This window comes from Lycium barbarum, chromosome 11 (assembly GCF_019175385.1).
Source record: "Lycium barbarum isolate Lr01 chromosome 11, ASM1917538v2, whole genome shotgun sequence".
Taxonomy (NCBI): Eukaryota; Viridiplantae; Streptophyta; class Magnoliopsida; order Solanales; family Solanaceae; genus Lycium; species Lycium barbarum.
This window is the reverse complement of record NC_083347.1, coordinates 52046628-52067579: the sequence shown is the minus strand read 5'-3', so window position 1 is coordinate 52067579 and position 20952 is coordinate 52046628. Positions and strand designations below refer to the sequence as shown.

At 37.8% G+C, this 20952-nt stretch overlaps 2 long non-coding RNA genes across 3 annotated transcripts; both read left to right on the top strand.

Annotated features, from left to right (window-relative positions):
* The first annotated feature begins 10588 nt into the window (after positions 1–10588).
* Positions 10589–13342, top strand: LOC132619207 (uncharacterized). Of its 2 annotated transcripts, none has more exons than XR_009574613.1 (3): positions 10589–11036; positions 11552–11598; positions 12532–13342. It is a non-coding gene; the product is annotated as an uncharacterized LOC132619207 (long non-coding RNA). The 2 variants fall into 2 exon arrangements; XR_009574612.1 differs by having other exon boundaries at positions 10592–11036; positions 12556–13342.
* A 4505-nt stretch (positions 13343–17847) lies between these two features.
* Positions 17848–20725, top strand: LOC132619209 (uncharacterized). The gene is made up of 3 exons (XR_009574614.1): positions 17848–18098; positions 18613–18659; positions 19659–20725. It is a non-coding gene; the product is annotated as an uncharacterized LOC132619209 (long non-coding RNA).
* The last annotated feature ends 227 nt before the right edge of the window (positions 20726–20952 follow it).

The following is a 20952-nucleotide window of genomic DNA, read 5'->3' as shown; positions in this document are numbered from 1 at the left end:
CAAATTTGGGGGTTTTGCTTTAAAATATGAATTAGGCTAAATCTTGAGTTGTTTTAGCAAATGATTAGTAGGTTTGATCACCTAGAGCTTGAATTGCATGTTCCATCTTTCAATTTCCCGTTTTACCCTTCTGGTCCAATTTCCCCAAATTCCTTGGGTTAGAATTTGATCTAGCTAGAAGTGTAGCAATATGGTTGTCATTATTCATGGTTTTTAATATAGAATTCGATTATGAATAGACTTTGAGTACTTGGAGGCGTTACAGAAAGGCAAGGCCAAGGTGTGACAGTTCGAGGCTCCTGTTCGGCTTTCCAGGTAGGTTGCGGCTTACCTTTCGATTAGACTTCGGTTAGCGGATTATATGTATAGTTAGTGATTGTTGGAGGAAGCATGTAAACCTTCGGGTATGAAGTTGGGATGGATGACTTAGGTTGGTACTGTTGTGATTTATGGCTTGTTGCCTTATTGTGTTCCATTGTGTTGTTGCTTATTGTGAGTATTTGGCTTGCCGCCATGAAATTGATTCAATAGAGTTGATGCTTAGTGATTACTTGTGTGTTCGAAAATCATATTTATCATGAATGAGGTTGTTGGAAAGGAAGTAAGGATTATGACATTGTTATTGATTGTGAGATTCATGTCCATGTGTGCCATCATTGATTACATATTCTTTTTTGTATTATTATCATGCATTTACTCATTCATATATATTGTTGGGATCGGGTTGCGCGCCACAACACTAACTGGGATCGGGTTGCACATACCGCAACACTGATTGGGATCGGGTTGCACGTTCCACAACACTGACTATTGGATCGGGTTGTGCGTTTCACAGCAGGTACATGGACTTAGCGGTCCCCCATGAGTCAAGAATGCCGAGGCGACGAGATAATCCGCTCGAAGCGTGTGTGTATCATTGCATATGCATTGCATTCATCTCATTCTTATTATTGGTATTGTTTGGAACTTGTTGATTGATTCTCGGTGATACTTGTACTTGGTAGTAGTTTTGAGATGTGGATCAGAATCATAGCAGACTTAAGTTGTTGGACTAGACTTGGTGGTTTGGTATTGATTATCGGTAATTGGATTGTATTGATTATCAATATCTCTCTATTATATATGATTCTCTAACTGTCATTGGCCTATGATGCCTACTCAGTACGTGTTGTGTACTGATTCTACCTTGTTGCATTCTTTCTGAGTGCAGATTTTGTGACCGGATCGACTTCTGCCCCCTGTGACTAAGTTCCGAGGTTTTTGACGAGTATTCAACGGTGAGCATTGTTTGGATTCGCTGCCCGGATGCCTCTTCTTAGTTACTTGTCTTATTTGCTATTCTGAGATAGTATTACATTATCGGACATGTATCATATTCAGACTTAGAGTATTTGTGGTAGTGGCTCTTGTACGGCATTAGACAGTTTCCTTGGGATTGATGTATTATTTCCGCACTTATTCACTATCTTTATAATCTATGTTGAGACTTATATTAAGTTGCCTTGATTAATTTATTGTGTTGAATGAATGAATTAGGAAAGGGTTCGCCTACCGAGGTGGAAAATGGTAGGTGCCCGCACGATTCCCCAAGTTGGGGCGTGACAAATCTGATTAAGCCTCATAAATAAAAATACTAAAAGTAGTTTCAAAACATAAGCGTGGCGTAGCCACCTTGCTAAATAATATCTGGACATCTGACATGACATGCTAGTCTACGAAGTCTCTGACATGAACATGAATATTAACTAACTATTTATCTGGACATGTCCCCAGCGTACCTTAACCGTCTAACATGACATGACATGAAATAAAAGATAACGCCTCGAAGGAAGTTGGGCTCACCAACAACTGATACAAACAGTCAATCCTAGGAAAAGTCTTGTCGCCCTATATATCTATACCTACATCATTAAATGCTGGCCCCTAAAAAAAGGGACGTGAGTACTGTGGAATAGTACTTGTATGTAAATCAACTGAATGAAAAACAGTAATGGGGTGCTTGAGGGAATGGGCAACCCAAATCAATAACATCAGTCATAAGGTAATACTGAACTTAAACTGAAACTGAACATGACCATGAGCATAATTTGACATTAATATAACAACATGACTAAATCATTTCGTTTGGGATAACCTTAGTATAACCGACATGTAACCACCACGTGAGCACGTGGCGTCTTATCTCTGCCCGATCAGCTAAGAAATCTCGTATTTTGGCGGGATACGATACATGACATGACTGGATCCATAAATAACCTGCAATGTGTAACATGAAGGGATTGTACGAACCAACGGAATAACCCTTAGCCTAAGCTAGCATACTTAGTTTTAGGTGTTAACCCTCTAAGTAATCTGTACTACTCCAAAAATATGAACATGAATATTTGTGGCATATGCGCCCATGGTTTTCATAACATATGTCATAATATAGTTCATAACATGTATACATAATATAGTTTTCATGTGACATAAAATCATGGAGAATTTATAGAATGGGGCAATAGTAGTTCATAAACATTTTGTGTTTCATGCTTGAATCTCATGGAATCAAAAGTATGAGAATTCATAGATTACGTAAGCAGTTCATGATTTTCAAAATGATATACATGAATGAAATATGAAGTTTCATCGTTTAACATATAAGAGTGTTAAAGCTTTTCATGAAACTAGGGCATAATTCTGCTTTCAATGAGAAGTTCGTGATAATCATGGAAGAACATAGATTGGGGAAAACATTTATGTTCCCACAAGTAGAGATACATACATTAATCTTTCCAAAATTCCAAGAAAAATCCAAACTTTTGAGGAAGAACTCCAGTTCCTTCACTTGAACATTTGAGAAGGATTTTCATGAAAACTTCTAAGATTGTAGTGTAGAATGTTGTTGAGAATCCATGTATTAGTGTTAGAATTACTTAGGAATGCATGAGAGGGAGTTATATTGATGTGGGACGATGAGGATAGGAGAGAAAAGTCATGCTAGGGCTTGGAGAAATGAAAATGTCAATGAAAATTTGTGAAAAACGCAACTTTAAAGAAAACTAGACACAATCTACGGTTCAATATGCTGGGGCATATTGTGCTTACGGTCGCAAATATTAAGGTATATTGAAACATAATGTTGAAAATTGGGTCTAAAATTTGGTTCAAACTGCGGAGGGATATAGGAAAAAAGAAAGAAAGAAAGAAATTGGTACCACACATAGACACATATCACGAGAATCTATCAATATCAATGGTTCCACATATGGACACATATCACAAGAATATATGAATATCAATTATGCCACATATGGACACGTATCACAATAACATGAATAAATCACTTCCTTCCTCTTTACAAGACAATGCCCAATAAATGAGAGATACACTTGCACAATCATGATAAGGCAACTCAACCTCAAGTCTAGTATCACAAATGCGGCAACAAGCCAATAGATCACAACAAGGCAACAAGCCAAAGTCAAACAACAGTACCAACCTAAGTAATCCATCCTAACTTAATACCCGAAGGCGTAACATGCTTTCTCCAATAATCACTAGCTTTACATATGTTTTGCTAACCAGAATCTAACCATAAAGTAAGTCGTAACCTACCTAGTAGCCGAGCGGGATCCAAGAAAAATCACACCTTTGCTTTACCTTTTCGGAGAGCCTCCATATACTAAAAGTCTATCCATAATCGAACTCAAAGTTAGAAAATAGGAAGAACAATACCCATATTGCTAGGCTGTCATGCCCCGAACCATGGCCTGGGCGAAACACGGCACTCAGTGCCATACTGCGTGTGACCAAGCGAACCACATGGCTTGCTGAATCATCATGAGGCATATATGAGCTGAATCATCATGAGGCATATAGCAGAATCATAATTTATAGATTATGAGGCGTGGGGAAGAACAATGATGTTCCCACACGTAGATAGTAACTCTATATACCTGGTAATGCTCCAAAACTTGAATTAAAGACTTGAACTTTGAAGAAGATTTCCAAAATCTGAATCTTGAACCTTGAGATGGTTTTTCTTGAAAACCCTAGGTTAGGAATGATGATTTCTTGTTTAGATTACAAGGATGTATTTTAGAATTAACTTGGAATGATTAGAATAGGCATACCTTGGTGTTCTTCATGATGGGAGAGGCTAGGAGGTCGTTCTAGGGCTTGAGGATGTGAAGAATGAAGTGAGAAAGCCTTAAAACGAAGTTTTAAAATTGCTGTCGGACCTGTTTTACGCCCCATTTTACAGCCTGTAAAAGTTTTACGGTCCTTAGATCCCACCGTAAATTAATTATAGTGATTTGGGCTTTCTGGACCAGTTTTACGGCCCAAATCTACGGCCCGTATAAATTTTACCGCCCGTAGATTCCACCATAAATCTGCAGAACACTGTTTTAGTAAAACGGGCATAACATTTTGTACAGATGTCTGTTTGACCTCCTTAATATACCGTTGGAAAGGTATTTCAAAGATCAAGAACATTGAAGAGGAAATGTTCCCAAATTCCTTACAGTTTTTTCTGTATACTCATTTTAATTGAGACATGGTGCTAACTCACTTGAAAACACACTCTGTGGGATAGCTTCCAACTTTCCTTTGCTCAAGGACTCTTCTCATGTCTTGATTGGGTTTCAAACACTATTTATACGCTACTCAAATTGGGTTCATTATACCCCCATCTTACGAGTCAAATCTTAGCCCGAATGCACGAGGTGTTACATAGGCTATCTTTCGAATCAAAATCAACTATGGAAAAGAGGGAAATGGGTCCACAAGGGTAAAATGGGTATTTCGAAAGTGAAATTGGTGACTTAACGTTCTACAAGTTCAATTCCACTATTCAATTGCTTGATTAACCCAAGAATCGGTCAATTACATCATTCAAGTCCAAACGCCCAATTTGGGTATAAACCCTAACTTTTAATCTCCAATTTCATCAACAATAATGGAAGATTCAAGCCAATTAGTTACTAAATCATCAAATTCCATGCTTAGATTAGTCAAATCTACCAACAATTCTCATTTAGGAAGATTTTAACTCAAATAATGAAATAGACATCAAAACCCACCTTTCCTCTTAAGTTCTATAGAGATTACAGCATGGATTCAAGCTTAGGGAAAGATAAAGGAATGGATTTAAGGTTATGGAACTTACCCACAAGAGAAATCAACCAAGAACTCTCCAGATCGCCTCAAAGGATGCTTAGAAACAATAAATGAAGTGATAGGAAATGGAGGGTTTCAACTAAGCATTAAATAAGAAACTGGTCCCGTCATTCACTGCAGCAGGTGGACTGTCCACTACAGCGGGCCCACCACCGCCGTACCCATTCGCTGCCACAAGTCTGCCACAGCAGGCTACCAGCCGCTGTGGTGACTCTCCATAATTCCATCACCATCGTCGTAGTGGACCAGGGCCTTCCCACAGCGAGTCCGCTACAGTGCATCTGGTGCCGCTACGGCAGACACCAGACACCAGAAAATCCTGGTTTGTCACTATCTCAATCCTGAAATCCGATAATCACCCGAGACCTCACAGATACAAATCAGAGATGCATTCACTCATAAAATAATGCTACGGACTCACTCGCGGTCTCGGAATTCCCAACGGAATTTTGTTTGATCGGGTTAACACCCAATGGCCAAATACTAAGTTTCCAACCAATAACCTCAAACACTCCCAAGTGCCTTGGGAACCGAACCGAACATCCCACCTAGTCACAATCGACCATCCGGACCGCACAGAATTGATGGATTTCTGAAAAAGGTCTGTTTGCCTAAAAGTCAACCATTAGTCAAATGTTTTCCACTACAAGGCTCAATTTCGCAAAAGACATCATAAACCTCGTCGATCACCTCAGGAACTGTACCACCCATCCCTGTGGGTCAAAATGATACTAGTCGCTCGTCCAAATGGATCGTTACATCAGATACCAATTAAAGTCAACGGGCGTAAAAGGGGTCAGAATTGCTATAACGACCAAATGGATCGTTACATCAGATACCAATTAAATAATCGCTCGTCCTCAAGCGACAAGGGAAGAAGCGGGGGAAAAGTACCTGAGTCAGCAAACAACTGGGGATATCTAGAATGCATATCAGACTGAGTCTCCCATGTGGCCTCCTCAACAGGACGATGCTTCCATTGAACCTTAACAGAAGCTATCTCTTTAGACCTCAACTTTCTAACCTTCTTATTTAAGATAGCAATAGGCTCCTTCTCGAATGACAAATTCTAGTCAAGCAACACAGAATCCCGAATGATATAAGACCGGTCTGAATGTTACCTCTTCAGCATAGAAACATGGAAAATCGGATGACCACCTGACAGGCCTGGTGGCAAGGCTAACTCAGAAGCAACATCACCCACACGACAGAAAATCTCAAACGGACCAATGTACCTCGGGCTCAACTTGCCCTTCTTCCCAAACCTCATAACACCCTTCATGGGTGAAATCTTCAGAAGAACCTACTCACCCTCCATAAACTCTAGATCGCGGACCTTCAGGTCCGCATACATCTTTTCTCAACTCTGAGCTGGCAGAAGCGTTTCCTGAATAAGCTTCACCTTGTCTAAAGACTTTGTAAGCAAATTTGTACCCCAAGGTCGAGCCTCAAGAGCATCAAACCATCCAATAGGAGAATGAAACCTCCTACCATATAAAGCCACGAACGGCGCCATATCAATACTCAAATGGTAGCTATTGTTCTACGCGAACTCTGCCAAGGGTAAGAACTAGTCCCAATAACCACCAAAATCAATAACACATGCTCTCAACATATCCTCGAGCACCTGGATAGTCCGCTTGTACTGACCATCAATATGTGGATGAAATATGGTGCTAAGGTCTAACTGAGTACCCAACTCTTCCTGCAACACCCTCCAAACTTGGAGGTAAACTGAGTCCCTCGATCGAAAATGATAAAAATATGAACCCCGTGCAATCGCACTATCTCTCGGATATAAATCTTGGCCAACTTCTCTGCATGATAAGTAATATGAACTGGGATGAAATGAGCAGACTTAGTCAATCAATCAACAATAACCCAAACTAAATCGAACTTGCCCAGGGTCTTCGAAAGACCCATAACAAAATCCATGGCAATTCGCTCCCATCGCTCCCACTCCCACTCGGGAATGGGCATCCTCTGAAGCACCCCACTAGGTCTTTGTTTCTCATACTTGACTTGCTAGCAATTCCCACACTGAGCAACGAAATTAGCAATATCTCTCTTCATTCGACCACACCAGTAGTGCTGCCTCAAATCACAATACATCTTAGTCGCCCCTGGATGAATAGAATATCTGGAGCTTTAAGCCTCCTTCAATATCAATCGAATCAGACCACCCACACGAGGAACACACATGTGTCCCTTGATCCTCAGAATCTCCTCAGCATCAAGCATGGCCTCCTTGGCCTCCTCTCTCAAAACCTTATCACTAATCTTACATAACTTACCATCCTCGCACTGCTGAGCACTAATCTGCTCAAAGAGAGACGGCCTCGCCTCAACACACGCTAAAACTCTGCCCGGATCTGAAATTTCAAGTCGCACAAGACTGTGAGCCAGAGTCTGGACTTCCATGGCTAAAGGATGCTCAGAAGTAACCAACCAAGCTAAACTACCCATATTCATTGCCTTACGACTTAAGGCATCAGGTGCCACATTAGCTTTACATGAATGGTAAAGTATAGTGATATCATAATTTTTCAGATGCTCCATCCATCTACACTGTCTAGAATTGAGATCCCTCTGATTGTACACGTGTTGAAGGCTGCTATAATTGGTATACACCTCATAATGGACCCCATATAGATAATGCCTCCAAATCTTCAACGCGAAGACTACCGCTGCCAACTCCAATCATGAGTAGGGTAGTTCTTCTCATTGATCTTCAATTGCTTAGAAGCATAGGCAATGACATTGCCCTCTTGTATCAACACGGTGCCCAAACCAACACGAGACGCATCATAATAAACTGAGAAATCCTTACCCTCCACGGATAATTCCAAAATCGGAGCAGTAGTTAACAGATTCTTGAGCTTTTGAAAGCTCTCCTCACAAGCATCGGACCACTGGAAAGGAATCAATTTCTGAGTCAATCTGGTAAGGTGAGAAGCAATAGAAGCTATGAATCTCAGTCACAGTAGTGGGCCTCGCCCAATCCCTAACAGCCTCAATCTTCTTGGGATCAACCATAATCCCGTCCCTTGACACCGCGTGGCCCAAGAATGCTACAGAATCAAGCCAGAACTCACATTTTGAAAACTTGGCATAAAGCTCTATCTCTCTCAATAACCCAAGGACAATCCTTAAATCACGCTTATGGTCCTCTCTACTCTTTGAATACACCAAGATTCATCGATGAATACTATGATAAAGGAATCCAAGTATGGCTTAAAAATGCCATTCATCAAGTCCATGAAAGGTGCTGGAGCATTTGTAATCCCAAATGACATAACAAGGAACTCGTAATGACTATAACAAGTCCTAATGGCTGTCTTCGAAACATCCTCGGCCCGAATCTTAAGCTGGTGATGGCCTGACTTCAAATCGATCTTCGAAAACACAGAAGCTCCATGAAACTGGTTGAACAAGTCATCAATGCAAGGAATATGATGCTTATTACGAATGGTGACCTTGTTCAACTTACGGTAATCTATGCACATCCTCTTCGTCCCATATTTTTTTTCACAAATAACACGCGAGCGTCCCAAGGGGAGATGCTCGGTATAATGAACCCTTATTCAGAAGATCCTACAATTGCTCCTTTTAACTCTCTTAACTAGGCAAGTGCCATCCTATATGGCGGAATGGAGATAGGGCGAGTGCCCAGCTCTAACTCAATGCAGAAGTCAATATCGATATCGGGTGGCATACCCAGCAAATCAGAAGGGAATACCTCCATGAAGTCGCATTCAATAGGTACAAACTCAAGGGGCAGAGAGTCAACACTAGTATCACGAACATAGGCTAAGTAGGCCAAACACCCCTTGTCGATTAATTTCTTCGTGCGGAGATAAGAAATGATCATCTTCAGAGCGTGGATCGGAGTACCCCTCCACTCAAGTCTAGGAATCCCAAACATAGCTAAGGTGACTGTCTTGGCGTGACAGTCCAAGATCGTGTGGTACGGGGACAACCAATCATACCTAATATAATATCAAAATTTACCATATCTAATAGGCAAAATACATCAAATGACCCCTGAACTATACCCGAAAAGTCGAGTTCATACTCAAACTAATCGGGTGACCTATTAACTCCCTGACCATCTTAAAAGTGAATTTATTATCACCCTAGAATCTGATGTGGTCACAGAAAAAATTATAATTAAAAAAAAAAAGTGAAATGAAATTTTAATTAAAAAAACTAATTTTTAAATTTTAATACTGAAATGAAAAATTTTAATTAAAAAAAAATAGATTTTAATTTTTTTAAAAAAATTCTCTCCTTCTTCTCCATTTCACCACCCACACCCTCACCCGCACCCCAAACCCCCCTTCTTCTTCTTCATTTAACAAGCATCAACAGCCCCCCCCCCCCTCCTCCACCCTCACGCCACCCCCACCCCCAGCCTAAACCCTTCTTCTTCTAAATTTGACCACCACCACGCCGCCCCCTCCACCTTCTTCACCATATATATCACCACCACCAACACTGCTATCACTCCCAAACCACCACCAACACCAGATTTCAATAGCCACCACTTCCACTGATTTCAATAGTCTCAATCAATTTTATCTACCATTACCTCCACTGATATCAATAGCCACCACTAAACCCACCACCACCAAAATCAAAATACCACTACCAATTCCTTTTCTTCACCGTTCACCACCAACCCATAACCACCAATTCCTCTCCTTCGCCGTTCACTACCAATTACACTGTATTTTGACTTTGATTTGAGAGCAAAGACTTTTTTCTTTCAGTTGCACTTCTATTTTTAAAATTTTTCTTTTCATTTTTTTTGTTTCTAAAAAGATTCTTGAATTCTGATTTGGATTATTCTGCCTATAAGGTTTGTAGGACAAGAATCTTCATTGTCATCATATGGAAATAGTGTAATAAATCTTGGCCGGAATTTTTTTCCGGCAAGCTTCCATTTTTTCCGATCAATCTTCAATTTCTTTTATTTTTCTCTCTCACTTTACCCTGTCCTTAATATTACATTGTTAAAAATCATCAATAATGATTTGTGTTATACCCCGTATTTTCATACGTCGAATTGTTCGCAAGGAATCGACGCGGGTTAAGAACGGAACCCCAATTTCTTTTAATTTCTAAATTTGTATTAATTGTTAGAAATTTTATTTAGTGTAAAAAATATTATTATTTGAGGTTAGGAATCAATTAATTGTGTTTAGATTATTAAGTGGAATTTAGTAATTAATTAAATTAATTAAAATTAATTAAACTAGTGGGCCCCACCCGATTTATTTATATATATATATATATATATATATATATATATATATATATATATATATATATATATATATATATATAATTATTACGTCTATACATACAGTATGTCAGTAGAGGAAAATAGTTTGTATTCTTTAAGATAGGAAGAATAGAGTCATATCAAGTCATTTATAAAGAACACATGCTAACTGTTTCATATAATATTCATATCCATTTGAGAGCAAAACTCGTATTCGTGGATATTATGTGGTTATCAAATGATACATTAATTGATACATTCTTTACATCAATTAGAGATGCACGCTCCCTCTCTCCATATATATAATTTACATATTTATGATTTCCATTAGGTGACACCTAGGGGGACACGTGGGGAACCTAGGGGAAATATATAAATAGTGTGAGAATGACTCACAAATCATTCTTCATCCGTGATTAGCAACTACGAATACAACAAAAAAACTTAAGAAAATTTTGAAGGATTCTCGGCCAAGTTGAATCTTGCCGAGAATTGAGAAGTTGAAGGAGGAAATTGTATATTTCAAATTGTTGTATATATTCAAGGATTCCAACGTGAATTGATTTTCGGAGTCAAGTTGAGAAAGGTAAGAATTGATCTCTTTTTATACACATTTTGGAGGCAATTTTAACATGTATAAGTTTATGGATATATGATGGAAATAAAAAGTTGTGGATGTTGATGTTAAAAGATGAATTGAGCCGTGTAGGGGCTGTTCTAATTAGGCATGGAAAATTTATTTTAAGTTGCATTATAGTTGTGATTATCATGGATTATATGGCGAAGGGTTTGGAAAGTTAAAAATTGAAATTGTGTTGATATGAACATGTTGTTGTTCTTGTTGAATTGAAGGAATTGGAAATATAATTGTATCCATATATTGTTGTTGGTATTTTTGTGTCAACAGGAGAGAAATTGGAAATTTGGGATAGGTGAACATATAGGGGAAGTGCTGCCGGATTTTCGCTAAATTTTAGATAATAGAAAATCTTAAACGAGAATATGTATAAGCTGGAATATAGGTTCGATAAGAAATAGGCCATGGATTTGTAAACTAGATAATATAGTTACTAACAATAACGTTACTCTTATATTAAATAGGCTAAAAGAGCGACGAGGCGAACGGATTTACGAATAGCCTCTAACAGGTATGTAAAGTCTATCCCTTCTTTCTTTTGGCATGTCCTAGATATAAGTAAGATATAATATGAGCCTTGGGGTAATTCTACTCTTTAGCTCCAAGCATGACTCATGATTTTTATTCGTTTCTTGATGTTAGAACTTTTAGGATAGTCGAGCTATTGTCTCGAGTCTATTATATGATTGACTAATATATGATGTATAGAAGTTCATACTCATAAGGAATTCCATAATTAGAGGTGTACTTGACTTTCATAAGTTATCTCATGTTAATTTGATACATGTATATGATTTCTGAAACGTTCCTTGTTATAATTTGTTTAGAAAGAACTAATTATGATTATTATCCTGATACTTGAGAGCTGATTAGTTTACTTATCTATTGAGTCTCAAAGATGATTTGTATGTATATGGTTGTTTATCACTCTGCTCGTGCTTACCGTTATATCCTTCACTGAGTCCCGGGCCAGGACATGTTTTCGTGCGCAGATCCACTGCATTATTCACCGAGTCCCTCACTAGAGGGCCGGGACACGTTATATATATGTATGTATATGATGATATGATGACATGATGATATGAGGATGGCGGCCGGGATGGCATATGATCATTTATTCACCGAGTCCCTCACTAGAAGGCCGGGACACGTTATATGTACATGTGTATGATGATTTTATTTACCGAGCCCCTCACTAGAGGGCCGGGACACGTAATATATATATATATATGCTTATATATAGTATGATTATCTAGTTATGCTATTAAATCCTATAATGGTATGAGTATGATGTTGACACATATGATTTATGTTCAAAGGTAAGTCTTATGGTTTTCTGGTTATTGCACTGGGTCCTACACTCCTTGTCACAATATGATCCTATTTACTATATTTCATGCTCTACATGCTCAGTACATATTCCGTACTGACCCCCCTTTCTTAGGGGGGCTGTGTTTCATGCCCGCAGGTATAGACGCTCGTTTCGGAGATCCGCCAGCCTAGGATATCTATTCAGCTATTTTGGAGTGCTCCTTTGTTCCGGATCCTAGCTTTGTGGTATAGATCCCTTTTGTTGTATATATATGTGTTTGTTCAAGGTACGGCGGGGCCCTGTCCCGTCATATGATATTGTTGTTACGCTTAGAGGTCTGTAGACATATGTGTGGGTCTGTATATAGTTGTTGTTTCGTTGTGTGGACATGACTTATGTGTGGGACGTACCCATTCGTAGTGGCAGCCTTGTCGGCTTGCGTAGATATATATATATATATATATATATTTGTTGTGGAAGGTGTGTATAATGGTAGCCTTGTTGGCTTATGTATTACTGGGACGTTCCCCTATATATGACAACCTTGCCATCTTATGTGCGATATAATCTGTTGAAAGTTGTAACTCCTCAGGAGACAGGTGGCTATGACATGCATATATGCAACAGCTTTAGAGTAACATCTTGTCTTTATATATATATAAGTTCTTGTCATGCTAGCTGTAGCTGATTATAGTTAATAGGTGTATACGAGTGTCCAGCTCGGGCAATAGTCACGGCCTACGGGGTTGGGTCGTGACAAAAGTGGTATCAGAGCAGTTCATCCTCGGAGTGTCTACAGACCGTGTCTAGTAGAGTCTTGTTTATCGGTGTGTTGTGCACCACATCTATAAACAGGAAGCTACAGGACATTTAGGATGTTACATTTCTTTCATATCTAAGATCGTGCGATAGAGCTGAGTCATAGGAAATGATATTCCTTATACTAACCTTTGATTTCAGCTGAGGAACGACATCGACAGAAGAAAGCGACCGAGGATATTGATAGTTACACGGTACACAGGTAAGTTACGGTGTGAAAAAGGCATGTTGAATAAGGTTAAGAAGTGTTACGTTATAGGATGGATTATGAACAGGATGTAACATGAATACCATAAGGATTGCTATAGAAATGAACAAAGCCTAGCGAGGGAGTAACTAAAGAATATGATATGATTAGTGTGAAACGGAAAAGCAAATATAGGACGAATAAGAAAGACTTACAAAGTTCCATAGGGAAAGTGCAGAACAGAAGTCAAGTGGTAACGAAAGTGAAAGCGAGCACAGGAAGAGAAGCAGTTAAGTGAAAAAAGAAGAGAGGAAGAAAGCGAGTGGGATTATAGTGTAGTGATGTATTACGACGTGTATAGCTGAGGAAATGGGTAATATAAGCGATAGAATTGTGAAAGACCGAACTAAGGGAAGATGAGCAACGAGACAGAATGAATTCCAGAAATGGCTGGTAAGATAAGAACAAATAGAGATGAGCGGAATATGTTTGTAGTGTTTTCCGAAGGGTACAGGAGTAGCATGAGATTCCTCATGCACAGAATAAAGGATGGACGTAAACTGGAGAAATGAAAGGGGTACTAAAGGAAGCACATAAGACGGACATAAATAATTGAGTACGAGTATGAAATAAAACAGGAAAACGTGTAGCTACAAACTTAAGGTGTATAATGAGAAGGCGATAAGACAAGACCACTATTAAAACGAGTTTGATATGATTTTAAGTAAGTTGGAAGACGGTACCGAGCACACAACAAGGAAAAAAAAAAAGAGGGCATAAGGCATAAAGGGGTACTGCTTGTACACGACTTCACCTCTAAAATAGCGGAAATCCTTAAGGGACAAAGACGGTAGGCTTGAAGAACAAATGGTGTATTATAAATTCATCAAAGGAAACAAATGATATAGGTTGGGATAAAGATAATATTTCAAGAAAACTTTGGACACTTATTATTAGAATATAAGTGCTACCGAATGGAAGAATTGAAACGACTATAAGCACTAGTAAGTTACAGTAGCAAGAGACACCTAATAACAAAAAAAAAAAAGGACTTGTTGTATCATTACACAATCACTTACACTAAAATAAAAATGTAATAATGAGATACCACAACAGGTGTGTGTACGTAGTAACAAATAAGAGTGGATAGTAGATGTGCAGAATATATACACAAAAAGTAGAAGGCAAAAATTTGAAGATGAAAAATTAAGAAGTGATAGTATGACAAAATAGGTTTACATGTACACGAGGGATTAGAAAAGATATGTGGTATGATATTAACGTGTGTTGGATGTGTGTTTATGAATGTTATAAGTGAGTTATTACCACATAGTTTAAAGTTGTGGATTAGTGCAGCAGACGTAACATTATGTAGAAATGTGTTACTGGAGTGTAGACGAGTGGAGTCTGTTGAACAAACTAAATAATACAACTAATATTACAATACATGAAAAATAATGAATTAGTAAAAAAAAAAGTTATAAAATGATGAAATAGAAATGTGTATGTGATTATTCATAAAGTTAGTGTAAGTAGTTAAAATTGCAATCAGAGTGTTAACCATAAAGTGTACATATATATACAGTGAATAAATGATGACAAATGGAATAAATGACTCGTATTAAATGCAAGTTATGGATGAACGACATTGTGAAAATAATAAGACGAAAAGATGTATGACAAAAAAAAAAAAAAAAAAAAAAAAAAACAAAGGTAAGAGCAAACAAGGAAAAGTAAAGCAATAAATAAATAAATGAAATTGAGTATAGGTAACGGAGTTTAGAACACAATATAAAGTAATAGTTACGTAGTGCAATAACAATGATAAAAATCAGTGTGTTACATAACAGCACAAGATAAGAAGAGTAAGAGTGATATGGGTAAAGAGAGTGACACACAAAACGTGAATACAATAAGTTATAATTTGATAAAATGAGGTGAAAAGTGGAACATACAATATGATGTGTAGAAGTGAAACACATAGATCGTTTGGTGTTATTGACATATGGTAGGAAGAACAAACTAAGGAGAAAAATGTCAAAGATAAAGGATAAAGATTATTTATTGATTGAAATGGATAAGCACAGAGATGAGAATTTGAATTAGGATGACAAAGTGTGAGGAAGGAGTCACACAGGAAAAGCAGAAAGCAGGATATTGTACGACGTGGTTTGTGACAATAGTGAAGTAAAAAAAAATGAAATGACTACTAAGTGTGGTGATATCATTGATGACAAGTATGTGACAGACATAAAGAGCATTTAGGTGAGGAACACAATATAGCTGTGATACAACATTGAACGGAAACAATAATGTGATTAACAACAAAAGGAGAGCAAGTAATAAATTATGATTGCACAATTGAGAATATGTATTACTACAGAAAAATAAAGTGACAAAAACAAAACATTGTGTTGATGTTAACAACACTTGTGGAAATGGATTGTGAAATGTAGCGGTCACCAGCAAAAGAACACAGTACAGTAAAAGTAAAGGGAATAGATATACACAAGGTTAGAAAATAAATTAACAATATCAGTGGACACAGAAAGCAAAATACCACATGATGTAAAATTGTAGATATTGAAAATAATACAACACGACATAGATAGCTAAATGGTGTACAGATAATAGAATGAATTTGTCACATATTACAATGGAAGAATAAGCACAGAATGATGATTGATATTGACATGTGGTGCAATTGGTAGCAGATGGAACATGATTAGAAAAGCAAGCTGATAGTGTATGTTAGGTTGAGAAGAATAGAAGTAATGTTAAATGATTACACAAGGACTTGAGCTGATGACAATACAAATAACAAAAAAAAAAGGGTTTATTAAAGATGAAAGTTTGTGCTACCAAAACATATGGACTGCAACAACAGCTTACACAGAGTATAATTAGTACTGAGGGCCAAAGCCATAATTAAGCCTTGATATCAATTGAAAGATATAAGAGAAGAATATGAGGTCTGCATAAAGACTAGGGAGGCAACGCTAAGGTATTTTCTGAGCTGATCCGAGCATCTACACCTGCTCATGTACAGATTGCAGTAAGATGCGTGATAGGAGAGCTAAGAGAAAATTTGAGCAAAAGGGGCGATAAAAGAATTTGAGCCGAAAAAAATAAAGAAATGACACGAGAAAATATGCCTAAAGTATTGCCAGTTACATTAAGAGAAATTACGAAATGATGTAACCGAGACAATTAGAACAAGCGGGTTACTGATTACTAAGAGACAGTAAAGTTGTGATATGAGGGAACCCTGGCGCTAATTGATAGCCAACCCTGAAGATCAAGATCGAGAAGTAAAAACAAATGAAGTTAAAGACCTTCAAAAGAAAGTCAGAAAGTGACACATGACGCTGAGGATTCCAGAATACGGACTGTCATAGCGGAATAAAGCAAGGATATTGGAGTACAAAAATGTTACCCTCTGCGAAATTTCGTTTTACTCGTAAAACCTGCGAAGGGTTTACAGGTTACCAGGGGCATGCAATACTCCAGGGATACCAAAGTTTAAATGAACCGACGAGGGTCGTCTACGCGTTATAAAAAGTTTATTTAAAGATTGAGAGGTAAGATAAAAGAGACGATACCTTAAGGGGATAGCTATAGGAGAAACACAAGAAGAAAGTAAGATTTCAGCGGAAGAGCTCGCAATACACTAACAACAGACTGCAAAATAAAGAGGAGAGTAAAGACAATGACGTGGAGTTATTACCTCAGGAAGCAACAGAAAGAGGAGATGTTACCGGGATGACTATGTAAAGACCTGGAATGCGTTATAATAAACTAAAGCGAGTCGACGAACGGAAGGGGTATGTGAAGGGCATAATAAACTAAGAGGACACCTGAGAAAGTATTGGGAATTCAGGATCAGTTTAACATTCGAGGACGAATGTTCTGAAGGGGGGAAGAATGTTATACCCCGTATTTTCATACGTCGAATTGTTCGCAAGGAATCGACGCGGGTTAAGAACGGAACCCCAATTTCTTTTAATTTCTAAATTTGTATTAATTGTTATAAATTTTATTTAGTGTAAAAATATTATTATTTGAGGTTAGGAATCAATTAATTGTGTTTAGATTATTAAGTGGAATTTAGTAATTAATTAAAATTAATTAAACTAGTGGGCCCCACCTGATTTATATATATATATATATAAAAAAAAAATTATTACGTCTATACATACAGTATGTCAGTAGAGGAAAATAGTTTGTATTCTTTAAGATAGGAAGAATAGAGTCATATCAAGTCATTTATAAAGAACACATGCTAACTGTTTCATATAATATTCATATCCATTTGAGAGCAAAACTCGTATTCGTGGATATTATGTGGTTATCAAATGATACATTAATTGATACATTCTTTACATCAATTAGAGATGCACGCTCCCTCTCTCCATATATGTAATTTACATATTTATGATTTCCATTAGGTGACACCTAGGGGGACACGTGGGGAACCTAGGGGAAATATATAAATAGTGTGAGAATGACTCACAAATCATTCTTCAGCAACTACGAATACAACAAAAAAACTTAAGAAAATTTTGAAGGATTCTCGGCCAAGTTGAATCTTGCCGAGAATTGAGAAGTTGAAGGAGGAAATTGTATATTTCAAATTGTTGTATATATTCAAGGATTCCAACGTGAATTGATTTTCGGAGTCAAGTTGAGAAAGGTAAGAATTGATCTCTTTTTATACACATTTTGGAGGTAATTTTAACATGTATAAGTTTATGGATATATGATGGAAATAAAAGTTGTGGATGTTGATGTTAAAAGATGAATTGAGCCGTGTAGGGGCTGTTCTAATTAGGCATGGAAAATTTATTTTAAGTTGCATTATAGTTGTGATTATCATGGATTATATGGCGAAGGGTTTGGAAAGTTAAAAATTGAAATTGTGTTGATATGAACATGTTGTTGTTCTTGTTGAATTGAAGGAATTGGAAATATAATTGTATCCATATATTGTTGTTGGTATTTTTGTGTCAACAGGAGAGCAATTGGAAATTTGGGATAGGTGAACATATAGGGGAAGTGCTGCCGGATTTTCGCTAAATTTTAGATAACAGAAAATCTTAAACGAGAATATGTATAAGCTGGAATATAGGTTCGATAAGAAATAGGCCATGGATTTGTAAACTAGATAATATAGTTACTAACAATAACGTTACTCTTATATTAAATAGGCTAAAAGAGCGACGAGGCGAACGGATTTACGAATAGCCACTAACAGGTATGTAAAGCCTATCCCTTCTTTCTTTTGGCATGTCCTAGATATAAGTAAGATATAATATGAGCCTTGGGGTAATTCTACTCTTTAGTTCCAAGCATGACTCATGATTTTTATTCGTTTCTTGATGTTAGAACTTTTAGGATAGTTGAGCTATTGTCTCGAGTCTATTATATGATTGACTAATATATGATGTATAGAAGTTCCTACTCATAAGGAATTCCATAATTAGAGGTGTACTTGACTTTCATAAGTTATCTCATGTTAATTTGATACATGTATATGATTTCTGAAACGTTCCTTGTTATAGTTTGTGATGATATTTAGAAAGAACTAATTATGATTATTTTCCTGATACTTGAGAGCTGATTAGTTTACTTATCTATTGAGTCTCAAAGATGATTTGTATGTATATGGTTGTTTATCACTCTGCTCGTGCTTACCGTTATATCCTTCACTGAGTCCCGGGCCAGGACATGTTTTCGTGCGCAGATCCACTGCATTATTCACCGAGTCCCTCACTAGAGGGCCGGGACACGTTATATATATATATATATATATATATGTATATGATGATATGATGACATGATGATATGGGGATGGCGGCCAGGATGACATATGATCATTTATTCACCGAGTCCCTCACTAGAGGGCCGGGACACGTTATATGTACATGTATATGGTGATTTTATTTATCGAGCCCCTCACTAGAGGGCCGGGACACATTATATATATATATATATATATATATATATATATATATATGCTTATATACAGTATGATTATCTAGTTATGCTATTAAATCCTATAATGGTATGAGTATGATGTTGACACATATGATTTATGTTCAAAGGTAAGTCTTATTGTTTTCTGGTTATTGCACTGGGTCCTACACTCCTTTTCACAATATGATACTATTTACTATATTTCATGCTCTACATGCTCAGTTCATATTCCGTACTGACCCCCCTTTCTTCGGGGGGCTGCGTTTCATTCCCGCAGGTACAGACGCTCGTTTCGGAGATCCGCCAGCCTAGGATATCTATTCAGCTATTTTTGAGTGCTCCTTTGTTCCGGAGCCTTACTTTGTGGTATAGATCCCTTTTGTTGTATATATATGTGTTTGTTCAAGGTACGGCGGGGCCCTGTCCCGTCATATGATATTGTTGTTACTCTTAGAGGTCTGTAGACATATGTGTGGGTCTGTATATAGTTGTTGTTTCGTTGTGTGGACATGACTTATGTGTGGGGCGTACCAATTCGTAGTGGCAGCCTTGTCGGCTTGCGTAGATATATATATATATATATATATATATATATATATATATATATATATTGTGGAAGGTGTGTAAAATGGTAGCCTTGTTGGCTTATGTATTACTGGGACGTTCCCCTATATATGACAGCCTTGCCGGCTTATGTGCGATATAATCTGTTGAAAGTTGTAACTCCTCAGGAGACAGGTGGCTATGACATGCATATATGCAACAGCTTTAGAGTAACGTCTTGTCTTTATATATATATATAAGTTCTTGTCATGCTAGCTGTAGATGATTATAGTTAATAGGTGTATACGAGTGTCCAGCTCGGGCACTAGTCACGGCCTACGGGGTTGGGTCGTGACAATTTGTAAATTCGGTGTTGGATTTTGTTGGTGGTGGGCTGGCGGCAATGGTGGTGGTTTAATTGTCACACCCCGACCTTACTAGGGTGTGATGGGCACCCGACCCCACATCCGGAGCCGAGCGGACCCACAGACTCTTATCACACACATAATTTTTTTTTTTTTCGAATAACACTAAAATGTAAAATATAACTTTCAGAAATATTTCTTTTGTTGCGTTCAAAGTACATAAAATCTGTAGTCAAACAAAGCCAATCGCATATGACGTATCGGCTGACGGAGCCGCTCACAGACTGACAACCAACACCCACGACGCTGTCTGCAAAGCCTCTAACACAGATCCAGAAATCATAACAGACAAACTCTGACTCGGCAGCACTCCGGGCAAATGGAGTTTGCCATCTCCACTGGAACATCTTCTACAATAACTTCAGCTCATCTGGGAGTACCTGCGCGGCATGAAACGCAGCCCCCCCGAAGACAGGGGGGTCAGTACGGAAAATGTACTGAGCATGTAAGGCATGCAATACAGATAACAGAACCATAACTAAGAAAGACAGGACCAAAAGATAAGTACATTACTCAAAATGACAGACGCTAATTTTTCAGACGCAAATCATACATACCTCTCATATATCAGAAGGGGTACAGAAGGTAAACTAACCGATCAGA